The sequence below is a fragment of the Anser anser genome (genome assembly GCF_964211835.1).
Source record: "Anser anser genome assembly, chromosome: 13".
NCBI lineage: Eukaryota > Metazoa > Chordata > Aves > Anseriformes > Anatidae > Anser > Anser anser.
In genome coordinates, this window is record NC_139734.1 from 4504661 (window position 1) to 4519663 (window position 15003).

General features: G+C 41.6%; 1 long non-coding RNA gene across 1 annotated transcript; it reads left to right on the forward strand.

Moving 5' to 3' along the window:
* The first annotated feature begins 94 nt into the window (after positions 1-94).
* Positions 95-14999, forward strand: LOC310880764. The gene is made up of 2 exons (XR_014571908.1): positions 95-234; positions 2023-14999. It is a non-coding gene; the product is annotated as an uncharacterized lncRNA (long non-coding RNA).
* The last annotated feature ends 4 nt before the right edge of the window (positions 15000-15003 follow it).

Genomic DNA, 15003 nt, shown 5'->3' on the forward strand with positions numbered 1-15003 from the left:
TGCTGAATGCAGTGCTTTGCAGAGAAGCTGCATGATCACACCTTCAGGACTTCCCACACCTGGGCTGCAGACACCCCTGTTCCTCAGGGGAACCAAGAGATGCTTTGAGGCTTTTCTGATTTTCTTCTCCTGCAAAGGGAATGCTTTCAGGGGAGCTCCAGCCATACTTCTTCCCCTTCTCTATGCACACTACATGGGAGAGAAGAAGAGAAGCTGTGCCACACCTCACTTGCAGTAAGTAGAAGAAACAAAATCTGAACTTGCATGTTTGCCAGAGCTTGCCCTAATAGAAAAAAACAGCAGATGGTTAAAAAGGTTCTTGCCCCAGCTACCCACCTGTAACAATTTATAGCACCTGATTTGGGGGCATTAACCTGTGCGTGCAAAATGTATCCATTCTTATTATTCACTGTAAATGTGTCATAAGCATGGAAATATGCCCAGCAAGGCTACTGGTGCTGGTACTGAAATAGAAAACAGCCCATTAAATAGAAGCAGTAAATACTCCAAAATGCAGTAGATCTTGTTCAGTTATATAGCACCAGACAGGCATTACACCTCGAAAACACTTGGCTCCATCTAAATCCTCTCCTTGCCATCCAACCTAACTCTGCAGTGCAAGAAATTGAGGGGAAAACCAGCCAGGTAAAATCCACACAAGGGCTGCAAATACATCAGCACTTCAGTAACTGCTGGCTTCTAGAGCAAACACCTGTTGCCATAAGAAACAGGCTCCACTAAAAGGTAATAGAGGTGCAACACAGACAGGGGTTACTCTGCCAGACCTCCTTGTCCAGAGCACAGACACATTCTGTGCGGTCCAGGGAGCAGAAACACTAAGCAGAAGGCTCTGCTGATGGTAGCCGGTGGTTTTGTGCTGGAACACAGGACTGTGCAAGAGGCAGAAAGGAAACCATCCAACGAGATAATGGGAAAGGAGGGAGATAGCTCAACTCATACAGAAGTATCATCAGATGATCCTGAGCAAAGAGCCAGTGGTTTTTTTTGTTTGTTTGGTTTTTTTGCAATTTTTTCTCTGCGCTATTCTGGCCTGACTTAAGCACGTGGGGGTTTTCTTTGTCAGGCTGAGATGTATATCAAACCTGCCACGTGGAATTGAAGTAAGTTTTTCATTTCAGGGCTCCCCATATGATACAAATACCTTCTCTAAGGATCTGGTATGAAGTTCATAGGCAGATGTTTGTTAAGAGGAAGGCCCAAACACATAATGCAGCTGCCTCTGGGTAACCCAGCCTCTGGACCAGCACAGACACAGGGACAGGACAGGCACCAGTGTCTTCCCAGCACCGAAGGGCCCAGACATGCTACCTGACCTGCCTACTGCAGGATGAAACCGGGCCATGCCTCACGGTACCTTGTGCTGTTGTCAGCCCCAGAACCCACATGTTTTTCTCTACCAAAGACCACAAAACCTCATTTACTCCCCTGATTGCATTAGCCACTATGAAACAAAAGTAATTTTTAATAAAGTGTGCCATGGCAGAGAAAAATTGATACAATCACAGAGCCGGGATAATAGGATTTAATTCTGCTTCAGATGTGCTAGTTTTAATAAAAAAGGATTGAGCAAATCTAAAATAAATTACAGTGAAAGGTCAGGCTTATTGCTTGTACAGCTATGTTAACTCTTCCACAGACACTTTTACAGACTGTATTTATGAGACCTTTTGATTTTCAAAAGAGGTATAAAGTACATCTGCAATTTTCCCATTATTTGCGGCAATGTTTCTTCTACAAGTGTCATTTCCCAGTGCTTCCATACAGATTTCTTTAACCGACATTTATAAGAAATGATGAGTTATTTATGGGGTGGTTTTGTCGAATTAGTGAAACTAATCCCCACTGGAAAGTTAAACCCAACCAGAAAAAAAAAAATTGTTAAGGGAACGATGATTCCCATTTGTGTGCCAGCGACGCTCGTGATTTCTTATTCATTAATCATTCCACTGGCATGTCATTTATTCAATAGGAAACTAATCAATTACTTATTTTTATATGTAGCTATGGCCCCGATACTGTGAACTACTCAAAACAGACATGAATTGAAGAGAACTGCAGCCACTGAACCTTATTACCCGGCTCTTATTACTATCACAGCAGCACCTAGAGACCCCAGCCAAGATCACAGCCCATTTCGCTCAGCACTGCTGTAATGCAGCTCAGTATCCATCCTACCCCTGAAGGATATACACAGCACACACAGGCCCCAGCAGGGGAGAGAAAGCCTGCAGGCTGCAGAGGAAGGAGCTTGTCATGGTCACAGCAGAGCCACGGACATGCAGCAATGTCCCAGCTTGCAGGGATGCGCTGCTGCCAACTGGACCGTGCCCTCCCCAGCCTGGGCACCACAGCGGCACACATACTGCAGGCACAGCCAGGGACTGACGAGCTCTACAGCCAGCTGAACTACACCCATCCAGCCCCACTGAGCTGCTTGCCTTTGCCCTGGCTACACAAATCTACCATGTGCACATGGGTGTTCTTGCATGCTTCTCTGTGTTTTTACACACCTTACATATGGAAGAGAAACCACCTGTTTTACATCAGACTTGAGATGATGCTGAGACACAACTGGCTCTGCAGTTGCTACCAGGGAAATCCTGCTGATTTTGATTAAAGGAGTTATTGGAAAGAAAAGAAAATCTCATCCACTTGTTGGTATCTGTCTGTATCCATGCTTTCAGGGAACCTAGGTACAAACCCATCAGCTGTGAGAACAGACAAAGTAAGCTGGAGTGTGTCATCAAATGTTAAAGTAAAATTAAATCTTGGTTTCTCTGCGAGTTCTGCTCAAGACCCCAGCATCAGCTAAGAGCAGCTCCAGTAGCACGAGGCTGCACACAAACACTGCCAGAAGCCACAGGGCAACAAGGACCTGCCACAGGACCAAAGATGGTGCCTGTGAAGCCCCTTGACAAACTCTGCTTAATTTCATCATTTCTGCTTTAGACAGAAAATTTCTACTTTAGACAGAAGAAAAAAAGTGGAGGTAGAATGGTACTCAGAGCACAAACTTGTGTTCAGCAAGTACAAATGATGGACAGGATGTGTGCATTTAGAGGAGCAGTGCCTGCAATAGAGAGGAATTGATTAGCTTTTGAGTCTCTCTCTGAAGAAACAAAGAACACCAGACCAGATCCTGGCCAAAGGCAGGAGACACAGCACAGAAGGAGTAAAAGACAGTCCCAGTCACAAAATAATAGAGCCGAGGAGATGAAAGAGGTCAAGTAGGAACAAAAGACATCTAGAAAAAGCCAACAGCACTTGTAAGATCATTGGGACAGAACATGAAACGGATCTCAGTGAACAAGTAAATGTCAGCTGTCAAAAAAAAAATCACAAAAACAAAGTTGTGTGGTCTTTTTGATGATGATTATTAGATGACTAGTAAACTGGAACAGGATGTTGTCTTCATTTTTCTATCTGGAAGAACATAGCAACTCTCAGAGATACCCTCCTCAACTTCACTTCAGCAGGTGAAACATCTAGCAAGTTCAATATTTTGATAGATCTGTTCACATATACTTTTCCTTCTGATGCCACTGACTCTTTGACAAGATAGCCGTATCTATTTCTAGCTAGATAAGATACAGACATAAACTACAGCCTTTGCACAGGACCTACTATTTATAACCTGTAGTGACTTCAGAGGATTCACATCAATCACAGCAGATCTCCAGCAGGAATGTGGTCCCCATCTGACAAAACTGACTATCTTATTTTGTCTTTTATTTTAATGGGTTTCCTGCCAGCTGGATTCTGCCTCCATTTGATCAAGGGTACTAAGTCTTCAATCAACTCTTCTTGTTTTTTCGCTCTATTTTTGAGAGCATTGACCTAAATCCATAAAAAGCAGTAAAAACAATATTGTTATTTCACAACTTATTACTAAAGCTAATTCCCAGAGAGAACAGTAATTGCTATAACAACCCTCAAAAGGTGGTCTCAAAGCTCTTTAAATCAGAAGTAAATTGTGTACATAGGCAAGCTAGCAATGCTGCTGATCTCGTGTTCTAAGCACCTTCCTTTTCTGAGAAACAACACAAAAAAGCAGGTACATAATCCACCAGCAGCCTTAGCAAAGCTGTATTTCCTCCAACTCATCCTGCTGGAGTAAGTGCAAGGCAGACTCTCCTTCGCTCTGCTGCACCCCGGCACATCAGGCAGGCTCTGAATGCCAGGTGTTTGGGGTTGCTTCATCTGGTCTAGTCCAGAAACATCTAGGAGCAAGGAAGAAGTGTGACAAATGATGAAAAGTCTTGGAATAACTTGGAGTGCAGTCATTTAATTCCAATCCAAAGGAAAAATGTTATTTTCCCACTTGCTGTTTTAGCAGAAGATGTTATTAACTCTGTGTTACTTTAATTTCCTCTGCCAATGAAGCCTTCCTGACCACATGCAGACAGCCTACATTCAACACTGCATTGAGCCCTTTGTGCAGGAAAGGTGCAGTTTTCTGAAGAGTGATGCCCTCAGCCCATGTACAGGATTCAAAAGGCAAATACAATGAGCAAGATAGAGGTAAATATTAAGGAAATCAGGTGGGCTTCAGCCAACCAAACATCCTTTTCAAAAGGAGTTCTGTATCTCAAAAAAGCAATACCAAACATACAATTCACTGAGACACTTTTTCCACCTACTATGATTCAATAACATCATTGTGCTCCTGTTTTACATTGTGCTCCTGTTTTCAGTGAATTACTGCCCATAATCCTCCCTTTCTGCCTCTGCACCCAAGATTGGCTCTGGGGAGTCCTTATTAGACATATTTAGTCCATATTAGACATATTTTGGTCATTAGACAGATGACCAAAGTAGAATCAGGATTGTTAAACACAGTGACTGCGGCAATCTGTCAATACAGAGAGACTATTAGGAAAATAAAAATAGTAAGTTAACAATGCACAGAATGCTATACATCTTACAGCAGTCCAACAACTGCTGCCTGTGTTCTACCTCCTGCCAGGGATTCGGTCTCTTTATAAAATCATTGTGCCTGCCTTGCCAATTCAAATCACCTTTATTGCTGAAAAGAAACACTGAGCATCAGAAAGGAACAAGTTTTGCCACAGCGTACAGAACTTGGTGCTTTTAATAGCAGAAAAAATGATTATGGAACTATGTTCTGTTTTTCAGTTGGTTTTGGCTGATTTCTCACTCATCCAGAGCTGCTGCTTGTAAGGATCCCTGGCAAGAAATTGTGATGCTCATCTGATGGCACAATGAGTCTCATTCCCTCTGCCTGGTAGGGGCTCCAGGTGATGGTAAGGATACCCCCAATTACCTGATAGGCTGTTCTCCAGCACCGTTGGCATGAAGTTATCTGCACTTCAGGGTGTGGTTGGTGGGTTACCTTAAACAGCCTCCACCACTACTTCGTATTCAAACACTGGGCCAGGCTTCCTGGCAAGGTGGTTGATGCCCCAGGCCTGGCAGTGTTCAGGAGGCAGTTGGATAATGCTCTTAATGAAAGGCTTTAACTTCTGGTTAGCCCTGAGGTGGTCAGGCAGCTGGACTTGATCTTGCTAGGTCCCTTCCACGTGAACTATTCTAATTCTAACTTTTTCCAGTCACAGCTGCAGCATTTTAAGGAATTGCGGGCATAGTCATCTCCTTCGACCATTATCAATCAGGCCAAGGCATGCCGGTTTGTAAGGCAAGAGCCTGAGCTTGGCCCCGTGCTGCTGAATCAGCACAGCGTGGCCATGGCTCTACCAGCACCTGCAGTTGAGCACATGCACACAAAAAGCACAAAACCATGCTTAAAAGCATTGCACTCAGGATGACTTCCCACTTTTCAGCCCGTCCCACCAAGGACTGGATAGGGATCAGGACCTGTGTTCAGACAGCAAATCCTTTCACTACAGAACTCTAAATACACTGCTAAAACCTAAATACACTCCTAAAGCAGGGCGCTTGTCAGTGTTTTAACGAAATCCTATTAGCATCCAAGAAATAAGTGGCCTAACATCATTTTAGTGCTTCTGATTCTGCCTCAGGTTCACTACAAAGCAACTTGCAGCTCGATAAACTTTGACATGTTCTCATGTTATAAAAACAAAGTCAAAAACTTATTTATTCACTTTTTACCTCATAAGTCCCAAATCAATAATTGCACCTATTGATTAACAACATAAATTCAAAACATTAATTTACACCAAGTACCGTAATGTAATAAGAATGCAACAACTGTATTTGTGAAATTGATTTTCCTTTTGTTACTAGCAGAAAATCTTCAAGCCCATACAATAATCAGATACAGCACACAGAGGAGTTAATTAGCACTGAATACCATAAAAAGCAAAAATGAAATTTCTTTTTAAGTACGGAAAGGAAATGTTGAGTCTCCAGGGCCAATGTTTAAACAAAATAAATTTCTTGTACCTCTTCTACATGCGCATTCAAGAAATGTGAATCACGGAAAGGTGAATTTCAGAGCCTGCTAAAATCACTTTGTAATGTAAACAAGTAAAATGATTTCAGAGGTACAGATGCACAGAAGCTATAAAGTAATGCTGAAGCATTATTTTAGAAGGGCGGTATTTTGTGGTTTTTTTTATTATTATTTTTAATTCCAGCAACAGTTTTAACAGTAAGTCACTGAAGCACAATCCAAAGCGATGCCATGATGTTTATACTGTTTTTTTGGCACAGAGGCTCCTACCTTCAAGCATCAATCGAACACAAGTGCATACAGAGCTCAGTTCTTGCAGGCTGGCTCCGAGCTGCTTGTGGTATTGTTCTGAGCACTGCATCCATGGGAACTGACAGCTCAAACTCTGGCAGAGATCTTTTTAAGTTAAACTTCTACAGTCTTGGGGCAGGCAGGGCTATCCAAGCCCTCCCTCATGTGATCCCTATCCATTCATCCAAGTACTTTGCAGGTACTTTTGGCAAGGAGTGGCAAAATGGGAGGAGACGGCTGGACTACAGTCTTACCCAGATAGAAATCCGGGCAGGAGCATCTCAGCACAGCCACGGCACCAGCCTCACGCACAAGGGAACAGAGCAGCTCCATCCTCATGGTTCCTCCTTTCAGCTCCACCAACATCACCTGGGGTCTGAACAAGAAAAGCAGAACAGAGAAGTCTAACGCTGTTTTTGGAAACTACACTGTTCTGAAACCAAACACACCGCTCCAGTGCCTTCAGAGGCAACTCCACTCACTCAGCAGCAAATTACAGTGGCTTTCCTTTAAATTCCAGTTTATTACCAATAAAAATAGATAGAGTTAGCCATCAATCTCCAGATAATTGCACAGAGTTTTCCATCACAGCTCTTGCCCTAGCCTGGCGCAGGCAGTTGTTTTGAAGCTCCAACCTTTTCTCTCGGTGTTTCAAACGCTAGCAGAAGAGCCTGCTGCGGGAGCTGCCTTTGCACGATAACCAGGAGTCATGCCAAGACACCCAATCTGTTAATTTGGACAGGTTTCCAAGGCGACTCCTTGTGAAAATATCCACGATGTCAACTGGCCCAGCAGGATTTGAAATAAGGCCTGGATGCAAAAGCTTCCTCTCAACCAAGAGCTGCATTTATCTTCAGGGCATCTCACACACTTGTGCGACTCTGTTGGTTACAGGGACTTGCCCACCCCACTGCCCAAAAACAAAGCTCCAATGTTTAAAACAAGTCACAGTTTGGCTGCCCAAACCCAGGGTCTGGAGAGATAACAGACGCCAAACAGATCTACAAGCAGCTCTGAGATGGGTCTGTAGCACCCAGAGATACTCAAACCAGGCAGCTACAGGGCACAGGAGAAGAGCAGACAGGCAATGACCTCCCTTGTGATGGGACACAAGGTACCCAATGAAAACACTAAGGCATATAGTTAAAATCCTATGGAGACACTGGGCGTTTCCAAGATCCAGGAGCAGGCACAAGTGTCACCCCAAGACGGAGGAGAGAGCCACCAGCTCAGAGGGCTTCTCCTGTCACCCAGAGCAGAAACCAGGCAAGCACAAATCACATCAGGTTAAGTTTTATTGAGAGGAGATGACTGAAGCTGTGGGTTGATGGTGCACAGCACATGGGAGAAACACATCCAGCTAAAGCAGCCTTTTAAGTCAAACAAAAACACCCATAAAACACATATTTAAATATATATAATAAAATATATAGATATATAATAGATAAATATATAGGAAAAAATTTAACTGTTCAGTAGCACAACTCAAATTATGTACCGAATCAGGGCTCCAGGTTGACCCTGCCACCAAGTGATTAGTACATTTACCAACACATTGAGTTAGGGCCCCAAGTTGTTGAGCAGTATTTAAATACTTATTTAAATACTCAACTAGGAAAATGTTGGTCTACAAAAGGTGTATCAACCTCTAATGAGCAGCTGTTTGGTTTTTGGTTTTGGGTGGGTTTTTTTTGTGTGTGGTGTTGGTTTTGTTTTGTTTTTTCCCAGAAGACGACAAGAGCACTTCACTCACAATTTCTATTCAGATATTTTGACTAAATAAAAGACTCAGTATCAGCGAAGAGCTGAAAATCAACAATTTTCTCTGATCTTATTGTGCCTACTACCACATACAGAGTTCATTTTAAAAAGCGGCAGTCAATGAACAGATATTTCAGGCAGGAAAAAAAAAGAGCAATTAGCAAGTTCAAGTTCTAGCCATATGTATATAAAGGATACAGCTAGTGACACATAATAAATACGAAAAGGACGTTTATGGTTTACCAATATAGTTACTTACTATATTGCTGACTTTACTATAAGATAATAGAGTTTTATAACCCGTTCCTCAAGGCAAATGAGGATTAAATTTTTGTGACAGTAAATTTCTTCAAAAACCTTGAACTATAATCAAGTTGGTACCTGAACAAACCAATGTGTTACATTTCTTTGGAAACAGGCACTGACCACTTACACCATAGGTATACCCTTGGTGTTTTGTAAAAGCTCCATGAAATTCAGAAGCCACCAGAGCGCAACAGTTGGCATGATTTGTGCAAAAGCTCAATTGCAGTTTTATTAGTTGAAGGACTATGATGCCTAGGATTACTGGCATAATTTCAAATACTCAGCAGTCGAGCCTTTTTTATTTTCCTACGTAGAAATCACAAAATAAAAGGGAAAACCAAACCAACCAACCCCATCCCACCCCAAACCACCAAAGAGATAAGAACCTACGTAACTGGAATTTCAGGCCATGTTGAGAAAACATGAAAGCAAAACATCTAAGGAAAGAAGTAAGAGACTTACTGGACTGCCAACCTTTACCACAAAGCAGTCTCACAAGGAAGGCCCACCTTTAAGTTGGAGAAAGACAACACATAATTAATGCTAATTACCAACATCCTGAGCAGATTTTAAGACTTTGTGGCCTTCAGCAGTATCCAACTAATTAACGGAGAAAATAAATGAAGGTGACTTTTCATGCTGCTTCCTATATGCAAGAAACTGCCCTGTAGAAGCCAAAAGGTCTGTTCCCTGTAGAAGCCAAAAGGTCTGTTCCCTGTAGAAGTGTCTGTAGTCTGACCTCCCCAGCCCCTCAACGCCTACAGCACGAATGACCCTATGCCACCACCAGCAGACACCTCTGCACTTTTGGCTCTTTCTAAGCTAGCAGCAAGAGCTGCCCCTTGTCACAAGTCTCAGTTCCACTGTGCTGTTTTCCAGGTAATTTGTTTGCAGTAGTGGATGTAAAGTTCCCCAAGGAAGAGATATAACCGGAGAGCAATGCTCTGCAGTTAGCCGGCTAAGTGTACGAATGCACTCCAAGCAAGACATCGAGTTTCTCTGGCTCCCCTGCTTAAGTGGGGCTCCTCCTGCAGGCATTTCCTGTGCCCAAACCCAAGTGTTTGCATAATTCCCGTACAACCACAGGTCACAAAACAACTGCATTAGTGGAGTACGACGTGGTTGACAGTCGGCTGAATATGAGCCAGCAGTGTGCTCAGGTGGCCAAGAAGGCCAACAGCATCCTGGCTTGTATAAGAAGCAGCGTGGCCAGCAGGCCTAGGGAAGTGATTGTCCCCCTGTACTCAGCTCTGGTGAGGCCGCACCTCGAGTACTGTGTTCAGTTTTGGGCCCCTCGCTACAAGAAGGACATGGAGGTGCTCGAGAGAGTCCAGAGAAGGGCAACGAAGCTGGTGAGGGGTCTGGAGAACAAGTCTTACAAGGAGCGGCTGAGGGAGCTGGGGTTGTTTAGCCTGGAGAAGAGGAGGCTCAGGGACGACCTTATTGCACTCTACAGGTACCTCAAAGGAGGCTGTAGCGAGGTGGGGGTTGGTCTATTCTCCTACATGCCTGGTGACAGGATGAGGAGGAATGGGCTAAAGTTGTGCCGGGGAGGTTTAGGTTGGATATTAGGAAGAACTTCTTTACTGAAAGGGTTGTTAGGCATTGGAATGGGCTGCCCAGGGAAGTAGTTGAGTCACCATCCCTGGAGGTCTTTAAAAGACGTTTAGATGTTGAGCTTAGTGATATGGTTTAGTGGAGGACTTGTTAGTGTTAGGTCAGAGGTTGGACTCGGTGATCTTGGAGGTCTCTTCCAACCTAGATGATTCTGTGATCTCTTCAGGCCTGACTTCAGAAATCTTTGTTTATTAACATTAGGTTTATTACAACCGTTTAGTATTTCTCTCCAGACTTCAGCCCACTTGGTGGCACAGAGCTGTCCTACATTTTTCAAGTCCTCCAACAGGAGGAACTACCAAGTAGCTCTGCAGACAGGATGGCTGTTCCCATTACAAGTTCTGATCTTTGAACAGAGCAGCTTCTCCAGAAGAGTTGGTAGGCACTGTTTCCATACAAAAAAAAATCTTGGAAACAGTAAACTTCAGCACTTGCAGACCAAAACAGACACAAAGAATATGTAAGAAGCAGAATCTAGCTACGGGATCATCATCAGCCAGGTACTAAGCAGAGCTATCTGAAGCACTGTAGTTCTTGTAGCCACATCTACTACTAGTGACCAACAGCTGCAGTGATGAAATTCCTTGGTCCCTACCATTCTGCATCTCATAGACTTCGGCTCCAAACTATTTTATTTTAGTAACACACCACAGGTATGGGAAAAAAAAACAGTAATATACTTTAATAAAGCATCAACATACATTGTATCATATCAAGAGACAACACAGGTAAGGCTGTCACAAAAATACAGGCACTACTAGTATTTAATTTGAGATCACAGGAGATGAGAAAGTTTGAAAGCAGATGAGGAACAGCCACACACACCCCTTATATTCAGCTACCATAGCCTGAAAGCTATGAGAGGTACAAAAACAATACAAACAAATCCAGCTACTTTGAACAGTATCCAAGTACGTGGGTCAATTCGTACCAGAAGTATAGTTACCAGAAGACATAAGGTTCATATCAGTTTTTATATATGTACAACTTAAGAAACAAATGTAATTTTTAAAGAGTTCAGAAGTTAACTTTCAACAACACAATGTAGACTTGAAGGCAGTAAATCTTACTCCTATTAAGGCTATTATGAAAGGATGGATATCATGCAAATGCAATTAAAACGTTACATTTCAAAATATGCAAAAGTTCAATTTTAACTTTCAGAAAAAAATATATCAAACATTATAACTGTGATCCGCCAAAGCATTTTACAAACATGCTTGAAGCTAAGTACATGGACTAAACTGACAGAGAAGGTAATGAATACCAAACTTGAGTATCTCAACCAGACCAGAAGTAATCAGTTCCTTCCAACATCACCACAAATGCCAATGCCTGCACCAAACATTTGTCATGTCATATTCACAGGCTGCAGCTGGCTGCAAAATTCAACGTGCTTTTTCAAGCTGTAAGGCCTGCATAGCTTGTTGTTGGTTGGTTTTTAATAGCTCTGGCATTAATTTGTGATCACTGAACATACTTAACACCTCCAATGAACATGGGGAAGAGGCATGCACAGAAAGAGCCTGTGGATTGACTGCGGACTGGGCAGCACACAGCTGGAAGCACGTAACAAGTTACTTCCATCAGGCATTCAGACAGATTCTCCTTAGCTCCCATACACTGTACCCCTTGCTTATGATCTCAAAGAGAAAACTGTTTTTAAACCATAACCTGCATTAGCACTAAATCCAAGAAGCAAGTCCAATCAACAAGAAATAGAATCTTAGTTAATATTTTAGTATAGCGATGCTACTTGTTCAAATGGTATCTAAAGATGGCTTACGTTACCAGCAGATAGAAAACTTCATTTTTTCTTTAGGTCATTATAATAATTTGAAATTAAGTACAATGAAGATGGCCAGCTCTGTAACTTTTATCACCACTCAAAAATAAAGTGTTGATAACTTGAAAATAACTAAAAGAAAAAGAACACAAGAACCGTTGTGACCTTTCCCAGGATGTTACATGCACCATGAGAAGTGCTAGATTGCTGCACTACTTTCCTTCTTCAACCCCAATGCTATCATAATCAAATTGTAGTTGTGTACTCCAAAGGAGACAAGTTATTTTCAGACCTTTTATATCGTATTTCTTTAGCTACTATCAAATTGCCTGAAGGTTCGGACTTTTCAGAAGTTCCTCCTATGACATTACATTCAGTGCTTACAAGTTTCTTAGAAGCAGTATTCCTCATCTAAGAAAAAATTAGTTAAAAGTAAGAAGATTCCTTTATTTCAGTCCATCTAATTTTGAGTCACAGCAGCATATCATTTGGATTCTGCTAGGCACATACTGTGTAGATATGTGCAACATGAAGAATGAAAACAGAAAAGAAAGATCCATTTTACTTTAATCCTGACCAGCAGCTGTTAGCAATTTTCTTTAGTTATCACTGTGGGACATGATGGATGGGAAGACTCAATATGCTGAGGAACTAGTATATAGCATACAAGTGCTCTCAAGGACTGTGTTCAACAGCACATTTAGTTTAACTAGGAACTACAGACTGTAAGAGATAACAGATAGTTCCTGGGAGTATCTATCATTCTTCAGAGAAGGTGTCTGATCAAGAGGATAATATCTGGAAGAACGACTGCATGATCTTTTGCTACATAGCTAGCATACCATGTCACTGAGGAAGAAAAGTGAATATTAACTCAAGTGGTAATGAAAACCAAGAAATCTGCATAAAAGAACAAGTTGAGATATTACCATTTTAAGTTTACATATACTTTGCAAAGAATACAAAAAACAGATACACAAGAACATGCAAGTGAAACAAAGCTAATCTGCAATAAACAGGAAAACAGAATACACATTTTAATACTTAAGGCATTAAAAAGTTCACTTGATTATGCTAAAGAGTAGCAATGGAATAAGGTCTAGACCTAGCCAATGTAATTAAATAAAAATTCATTTGGCTCTTCCAGCCTTTATTTCCCTCCTCCTTTTTACTTGTTTTTATAACTTCAGATCATAAAGTTACCAAGTGACATAGGAGAGGAGAAGTAACTGTAAATAAGGCATCTTCCTCTATTAGTAGCAATGCTCCAGAGATTTGTGGTTATATAGATGTAGCTGCATAGCCATTTTACAGACCGTGATTAGACTAGATGTCCTTCTACCAAGGATAAAAGAGGATGTCGACTACTCTGATACCAAAAATATTATTTGAAAAGACATCCTTTTCCGAGTTCACCCTATCCTACCTGGGGTGCATACTCATTTAAAAACATATTGACACCCATCACTAGCCTTCTGTCTGAAAGATGTGCCCCATCATCATTATTAGGCATACCTCTCAACTCAGATGAATCTCAACAGATAAACACCCTTCTTTTTAATCTACAAGCTTTACAAATAAAAGCCCAGTACAAATAATTAATGACTTGGTCCCCAAACAAAAGCTCTACACCAAAATACAAAATCCAATTAGTAATCTTTCAAGATGCCAGGCCAAGCCATCACACTCATTTTGCACAAAACCTTAAATGCAGACTATCAAGGAAGTCTAGAAATTACTCATCAAGCTTATAGAGATTAATCCCAGAACACTTCAGAGCCATTCCAATAGATTTTAATTGACATGAAACAATGCAGACAGAAGCGTGTCCTAGAATTCAAGAGAAGTTTTATGAAACTCAAGAATATTTTATGAAAGCCAAAAGTTTTACAAAATTAAGAGAAAGGTAGCCAACACAAGCATGAAATACAAAGCAATTTTATCACCTCAAACCACTCAAGAAGGAAGCAAACTGTACTAGTAGAAATTTACAGGTCGTCTTCAAGGAAAGTACCATGTAAAGCACACTGCATTAATCTAGACTTGACATTATAAGGGCAAGCCTCACTGTGGCAAGGTCCATACTAAACACCAGATCAGAGACAGAAGATTAAAGTAAAACATTAGATGTCACAGTCACTGTTCTACTGATCTGGGAAAGGCAGAGACTCCAAGGTGAACAGAAACTATGAACCTGCCATTCTCGCGAAGTCAAAAAAAAAAACAGTACATCCAACACTTTCATCCCTTCATTAAAATAGAAATACTAAAAAGGAGCACTCCATAACATATCCCCATTGCTTCTGACTGACATTTGGAATCAAAGGTAAAAGCAGAAAGTTAGCAGAGATAATTAGAGCAACAGAGATCTTTTAGCACAAGGCAGCATATCTGAGCAGCCTACCAACCAGGAGATGATGAACTTTGTTTGCTACTTAAAAAAGAAGCTATTAGTCAACTACTTCAGTTCATTAGGCGTATAAAAAGTTCCATCTAGAGGTCATTCCAAAAAACACCTTGCCTTGTGTTTAAGCATATATGCAGCCCAACAGAAACCGATGATAATAAGGAAAAAAATATAAGTATCTGCTGGCTTTCCTTCTGAGTATTTCTGAGAAAAATGTCAATTTAATGCTGACAGCAAACAAGGATGTCAGTCTAATTAGATTTTTTGTTTTGGCATGCTCCTGATCCTATCTATATACTCTGAAGAAAATCTGATCGATGATGAAGGCACAATTATACAAACCTTAACATTCACTCTAGGTGTAGCTATGCAGAAAAGGGATGGGGGGGGGGGGGGGAACAAAGGTGAAGTACATTTCTC